The sequence below is a fragment of the Tubulanus polymorphus genome, chromosome 2, assembly GCF_964204645.1.
Source record: "Tubulanus polymorphus chromosome 2, tnTubPoly1.2, whole genome shotgun sequence".
NCBI lineage: Eukaryota > Metazoa > Nemertea > Palaeonemertea > Tubulaniformes > Tubulanidae > Tubulanus > Tubulanus polymorphus.
Window position 1 is genome coordinate 30,321,126 of NC_134026.1, and position 7,566 is coordinate 30,328,691.

The following is a 7,566-nucleotide window of genomic DNA, read 5'->3' on the forward strand; positions in this document are numbered from 1 at the left end:
ATCATCCTCCTTAAATACTGCTGCTTGCTGCTGGCTCTGTTTTGGGGTGATATTGAGATCAGGAGTCTCCTCCTTCCTGCTTCAACTGTCATGTAGAAACGTGACAAACAAACTGAATTGTCAGTGTGTTACAACACTGATGACCTCCTTTAATACTGCTGCTTGCTGCTGGGTGTTAATTAATACACTCTGTTATGGAGTGATATTGAGTTTTGGCGAGTTTTGTTTCCTGGTCGTCCTTATTGCGACTTTACGTTTTAAATGTATAAATATTCAAAACAGCTATCCATCGATAGCTTTGTGGTGGTTGAATCATTGAAATGTCGCTGGTGTTGGTACTTTGTATACATTGTAATATATTTCGGTGAATTGGGATTGATTATGTTTCCTGATCGTCCTTATTGCGACTTTACGTTTTAAATGTATAGATATTCAAAACAGCTATCCATCGATAGCTTTGTGGTGGTTGAATCTTTGAAATGTCGCTGGTGTTGGTACTGTGTATATATTGTAATATATGTCGGTGAATTGGGATTGATTATGTTTCCTGATCGTCCTTATTGCGACTTTGCGTTTTAAATGTATAGATATTCAAAACAGCTATCCATCGATAGCTTTGTGGTGGTTGAATCTTTGAAATGTCGCTGGTGTTGGTACTGTGTATATATTGTAATATATGTCAGTGAATTGGGACTGATTATGTTTCCTGATCGTCCTTATTGCGAATTTACGTTTAAAATGTATAAATATTCAAAACAGCTATCCATCGATAGCTTTGTGGTGGTTGAATCTTTGAAATGTCGCTGGTGTTGGTACTGTGTATATATTGTAATATATGTCGGTGAATTGGGATTGATTATGTTTCCTGATCGTCCTTATTGCGAATTTACGTTTAAAATGTATAAATATTCAAAACAGCTATCCATTGATAGCTTTGTGGTGGTTGAATCATTGAAATGTCGCTGGTGTTGGTACTTTGTATACATTGTAATATATTTCGGTGAATTGGGATTGATTATGTTTCCTGATCGTCCTAATTGCGACTTTACGTTTAAAATGTATAAATATTCAAAACAGCTATCCATCGATAGCTTTGTGGTGGTTGAATCTTTGAAATGTCGCTGGTGTTGGTACATTGTATATATTGTAATATGTGTCGGTGAATTGGGATTGATTATGTTTCCTGATCGTCCTTATTGCGACTTTACGTTTTAAATGTATAAATATTCAAAACAGCTATCCATCGATAGCTTTGTGGTGGTTGAATTATTGAAATATCGCTGGTGTTGGTTTTGTGTATATAATGTAATATATGTCAGTGAATTGGGATTGATTTTGTTTCCTGATCGTCCTCATTACGACTTAACGTTTAAAGTATATAAATATACAAAACAGCTATCCATCGATAGCTTTGTGGTGGTTGAATCATTGAAATGTCGCTGGTGTTGGTTCATTGTATATATTGTATCAGCAAATTATTATCACATTATTGATTTTAAAAGTGATATACTCAAATATGCTATTGTTTGATAGCTTCATTTTGGTTCCTTGCAACTGAAAGTTGTTAACTGTCATGTAGAAACGTGACAAACAAACTGAATTGTCAGTTTGTTACAACACTGATGACCTCCTTAACTACTGCTGCTTGCTGCTGGGTGTTAATACACTCTGTTTTGGGGTGATATCGAGTGCAGGAGTCTCCTCCTTCCTGTTTCAACTGTCATGTAGAAACGTGACAAACAAACTGAATTGTCAGTGTGTTACAACACTGATGGACTCCTTTAATACTGCTGCTTGCTGCTGGGTGTTAATTAATACACTCTGTTTTGGGGTGATATCGAGTGCAGGAGTCTCCTCCTTTCTTCTTCAACTGTCATGTAGAAACGTGACAAACAAACTAAATGGACAGTGTGGTACAACACTGATGGTCTCCTTTATTACTGCTGCTTGGTGCAGCGTGCTAATTCTTACCTCCTTCCCTTAACTTCTTGAATTATTACATTAAACATTATTACAATAAAAATTATTGATTTAAACATTATAACACCATGAATCATCCTCCTTAAATACTGCTGCCTGCTGCTGGCTCTGTTTTGGGGTGATATTGAGTGCAGGAGTCTTCTCCTTCCTTCTTCAACTGTCATGTAGAAACGTGACAAACAAATGGAATGTCAGTGTGGTACAAGACTGATGACCTCCTTTAATACTGCTGCTTGCTGCTGGGTGTTAATTAAAACACTCTGTTTTGGGATGATATTGAGTGCAGGAGTCTCCTCCTTCCTTCTTCAACTGTCATGTAGAAACGTGACAAATCAATTGAATTGTCAGTGTGTTACAACACTGATGGACTCCTTTAATACTGCTACTTGCTGCTGGGTGTTAATTCTTACCTCCTTTCCTGGACTTCTTGAATTATTACATTAAACATTATTAAAATAAAGATTATTACATTAAACATTATTACATCATGAATTATTACATAATTACATTATTAAATTACACATTATGTTACAAAACACTGAGGGTGAATTACTGCTAAATCAATTGGTGTTGATGAAAGTTAAGTGTTACAAAACACTCTGGATAAATTACTGCTAAATCAATTGGTGGTGATGAAAGTAAAGTGTTACAAAAGACTCTGGATGAATTAAGGCTAAATCAATTGATGGTGATGAAAGTTAAGTGTTACAAAACACTGTGGGTGAATTACTGCTAAATCAATTGGTGGTGATGAAAGTTAAGTGTTACAAAACACTGTGGGTGAATTACTGCTAAATCAATTGGTGACAATGAAAGTTAAGTGTTACAAAACACTGTGGGTGAATTACTGCTAAATCAATTGGTGGCGATGAAAGTTAAGTGTTACAAAACACTGAGGGTGAATTACTGCTAAATCAATTGGTGGTGATGAAAGTTGAGTGTTACAAAACACTGAGGGTGAATTACTGCTAAATCAATTGGTGGTGATGAAAGTTTAGTGTTACAAAACACTGTTGGTGAATTACTGCTAAATCAATTGGTGGTGATAAGAGTCAAGTGTTACAAAACACTGAGGGTGAATTACTGCTAAATCAATTGGTGGTGATGAAAGTTAAGTGTTACAAAACACTGAGGGTGAATTACTGCTAAATCAATTGGTGGTGATGAAAGTTAAGTGTTACAAAACACTGAGGGTGAATTACTGCTAAATCAATTGGTGGTGATGAAAGTTAAGTGTTACAAAACACTGTGGGTAGATTACTGCTAAATCAATTGGTGGTGATGAAAGATAAGTGTTACAAAACACTGAGGGTGAATTACTGCTAAATCAATTGGTGTTGATGAAAGTTAAGTGTTACAAAACACTGAGGGTAAATTACTGCTAAATCAATTGGTGGTGATGAAAGTTAAGTGTTACAAAACACTGAGGGTGAATTACTGCTAAATCAATTGGTGGTGATAAGAGTCAAGTGTTACAAAACACTGAGGGTGAATTACTGCTAAATCAATTGGTGGTGATGAAAGATAAGTGTTACAAAACACTGAGGGTGAATTACTGCTAAATCAATTGGTGGTGATGAAAGTTAAGTGTTAAAAAACACTGAGGGTGAATTACTGCTAAATCAATTGGTGGTGATGAAAGTTAAGTGTTACAAAACACTGAGGGTGAATTACTGCTAAATCAATTGGTGGTGATGAAAGTTTAGTGTTACAAAACACTTTTGGTGATTTACTGCTAAATCAATGGTAGTGATGAAAGTTAAGTGTTAAAATTGAGATTTAGTGATCCCTCCCTTCCCCTCTTGAATTGTCAAGTTAATTGTGACATAAACTGAATTGTAAGTGACTTAAGGCTGGGGTGATATTGAGGTTTATTGCCTTCCCCTCCTTTCCCTTCTTGAATTGACAATTAAATTTTGACATAAACTGAATTGTTAGTGACTTGATTATATTACTCCACTTAAGGAGTGATAAAATTGTCGGCGTCTAAACTCTGATGATGAGGTAAACCAGCTTCTAAGTCTGTGAGCCGACAGTGTAAAAAACTGTTAGAATTCAAATTACTTTAAAGATCTTCAGAAAGATGGTCGATCATCGTAAACACTGGTGAAAACAATTGACTTCTCAATTTGCACTTGACGTCCCAATTTACACTTGACGTCTCACTATGCACTTGACATCCCACTTTGCACTTGGCGTCTCACTCTGCGCTTGACGTCTCATTTTGCACTTGACGTCTCACTCTGCACTTGACGTCTCAATTTGCACTTGCACCGACGCATCAATTGCACTAAACAGCACTGGCAGACCCGCGGGTCCATGCGCATGGTTAGCAAATTGATCAGCATGCAGCATGCCATCTTTGTGTGTGGAAAGAATTTACAAACAGCTGTGATTTTAAAAATAAGGAACGTATTATTTGTATCATTCCTTGTAAAATCTCAAATAACGATTATGTAAAGATAAACATAATATCAATTTTATGATGGTAAAAATATCAAAATGTCAAATAATTAAATATCAATTTGTAAAACGAGAGGAAAGAGAAAGATGAAAGTACCAGAAAGAAAAGTGTTGGATTGGTGTCTGTTGTCAGTAGAAATCTGAGGTACTCTACTGAGGAATCTCCACTCCCCAAACAGAGAGTTCAAGATGATACTGAAAGTTCCTGAGGTTCCTAGAAATTTCACTAAGTAAAGACTTTAAATTAGGTATAGTATAAATTGCTATGAATTTCGTTATAGCTAAGAATGTTCTCAACTAGGACGGTAAGTTAGTATTACGTGTATTTCATATTTCCCTTTTGTAGCGTGTATTGATTTGGTCATCTAGTACAAAATACCAAACGACTGACAGGAAACAGGATTGTTCCAGTTGTCGTTGAGAAATATTTAAGGTGTCATGAGTCTGAATTGACTATAAATCAGGTAAAATTGTACTTGATATGAACTTCTTTGCAGGAACAGTCGACTTAAAGATGGTTATGTTTATTTTATGTATTTTTGTTGTAGCCTCCACGCCCCAAACAGAGAGTTCAAGATGATACTGAAAGTTCCTGAGGTTCCTAGAAATTTCACTAAGTAAAGACTATAAATTAGGTATAGTATAAATTGCTATGAATTTCGTTATAGCTAAGAATGTTCTCAACTAGGACGGTAAGTTAGTATTACCTGTATTTCATATTTCCCTGTTGTAGCGTGTATTGATTTGGTCATCTAGTACAAAATACCAAACGACTGACAGGAAACAGGATTGTTCCAGTTGTCGTTGAGAAATATTTAAGGTGTCATGAGTCTGAATTGACTATAAATCAGGTAAAATTGTACTTGATATGAACTTCTTTGCAGAACAGTCGACTTAAAGATGGTTATGTTTATTTTATGTATTTTTGTTGTAGCCAGTGGACTGTTGTTGTTAGAGACGCTCAAAACCGGAGGAAAGGAAACATCAGAGTTCAGGAAGTGTTGAGGAAATTCCTCAAGGTCCGAGTCATGAATCTGAATTGACTATAAATCAGGTATAATTGAAATTTATTTTGAAGAAGAGTCTCAAAAATGATATCATAATTCATATTTTGTGTTTTATCATTGTAGTATTGAGCTTGTGGTTGGCCGTAAAATATCAGACGACAGGAAAAGATCAGATCAGAGATGCTGACAAATTTCTCCGTCAATTCGGGACTTCTTTCAGTGTTTGTACCCAGAAATCGAAGTACTCTGGGGAATCTCCACATCAAACAGAAAGTTCAAGAAGATACGAAAAGTTACTGAAGTTCTGAGCAATTTCTCTTCTATGTCATGTGACTAGATTGACTATGAATCAGGTAAAATTGAACTTAGGAATTTCTTTGCAGGAACAGTCGACTCAATGAAACTGGTTACTTTTATGTATTTTTGTTGTAGCCAGTGGACTGTTGTTGTGTGGTAAGAGATGTGCAAAACCAGAGGAAAGGAAAATATCAGAGTTCTGGAAGAATTGAGCAAATTCCTCAAGGTCCGAGTCATGAATCTGAATTGACTATAAATCAGGTAAAATTGAATGAATTTTGTTTTTATGAAGAGTCTTATGAATGAAAATCATAGTTTATTTAGTACATTGTTGTTGTAGTTAGTATTGAGTTAATCGTCACACAATACCAGATATCAAGATGGAAACGATACCGATGATGCAGATCAATTTCCTCATGAAAAACCTAAGTGGCATGTGTCTGAATCTACTTAAAAGCAGGTATAATTGAAATTTATTTCAAAGAAGTCTCAAAAATGATATCATTATTCATATTTTGTGTTTTCACATTGTAGTACATGTATTGAGCTTGTGGTTGGCTGTAGAATATCAGACGACAGGAAAAGATCAGATCAGAGATGCCGACCAATTTCTCCGTCAAATCGGGACTTTCAGTGTTTGTTACCGCGAGTTATCGTAGTTCCAGAGATGCCGACCAATTTCTCCGTCAATACGGGACTTTCAGTGATTGTTACCACAAGTTAGCGCAGTTCCAGAGATGCCGACCAATTTCTCCGTCAAATCGGGGCTTTCAGTGATTGTTACCTCGAGTTATCGTAGTTCCAGAGATGCCGACTAATTTCTCCGCCAAATCGGGGCTTTCAGTGTTTGTTACCCGAGTTATCATAGTTCCAGAAATGCCGAACAATGTCTCCGTCAAATCAGGACTTTCAGTGTTTGTTACTGCGAGTTAGCCTAGTTCCAGAGATGCCAAACAATTTCTCTGAGGCTGATGGCTTCAGGGATAGGTTGAATGTAAATACACATTGTACATCTATTGGAAAATAAATATGAACTGATGGTTTGATTGGCTGGTTTGTTGTTGAATCTGATTGTGGGTTATTAATTACTGATGTGCTGCGACTTAGCGTTTTATATGCATACATTTCAAAGGGCTTCTCTTGTTTTTGTTGTGCTGGTTAAATTATTTTGTAAATGATAATTGAGGATGTCAAACTTTGGTTTAGAGTTTTGTTACAGTGATGAATGAATGCACTGTATATGTGGAGATTATGTACTTGTGACTGCGTTTGTTTTTGTAAATACAGTTATTTTTTTAAAATGATTGTTTTTGTGTTGCATCTCATTGTGACGATGTTAAACTCTTAACTCAAGATACTCAGTTTGCTCTTGACTTGTTTGATTATTATATTGATGAATACATTGATTTTATGGTGTTTGATTATCTGTTGAACTATTGTTTATGAATACCATTTGAACTACTAACCACTAGTTGTTTTAACATCAGTATCATTAATGGTCAGTTGTTCTCTACAAATTATATGTGTTATTATTTCTTTATATAATGTACGGTGGACTCTCTTAACTAGAATCATTTCAAGTCCAGTCACTTTTATCTTGGAGTAATGATTTTCCAAGCTTACATCAACTCGGACATAAAGACATTGAACTATTGCATTGAAATTCTTTTATCTGCAGGTGACAATTATCACCTTGTCTTTATTGATTCGAGTTAGTCAAGTCTATTGTACATGGATTCTTTTTTCTCTGGAAGTGAATTAAATGAAACGAGACGACAGTTGAACCCCATTAATACGATTGTGTTTAGGACGAAAACCG

At 35.6% G+C, this 7,566-nt stretch overlaps 1 long non-coding RNA gene across 2 annotated transcripts; it reads left to right on the forward strand.

Annotated features, from left to right (window-relative positions):
• The first annotated feature begins 3,621 nt into the window (after positions 1-3,621).
• On the forward strand, positions 3,622-7,137 carry LOC141900713 (uncharacterized). 2 transcript variants are annotated; one of them, XR_012618752.1, is made up of 9 exons: positions 3,622-4,691; positions 4,790-4,907; positions 4,992-5,078; positions 5,177-5,294; positions 5,378-5,497; positions 5,574-5,803; positions 5,883-6,008; positions 6,072-6,207; positions 6,282-7,137. It is a non-coding gene; the product is annotated as an uncharacterized LOC141900713 (long non-coding RNA). The 2 variants fall into 2 exon arrangements; XR_012618751.1 differs by having other exon boundaries at positions 6,088-6,207.
• The last annotated feature ends 429 nt before the right edge of the window (positions 7,138-7,566 follow it).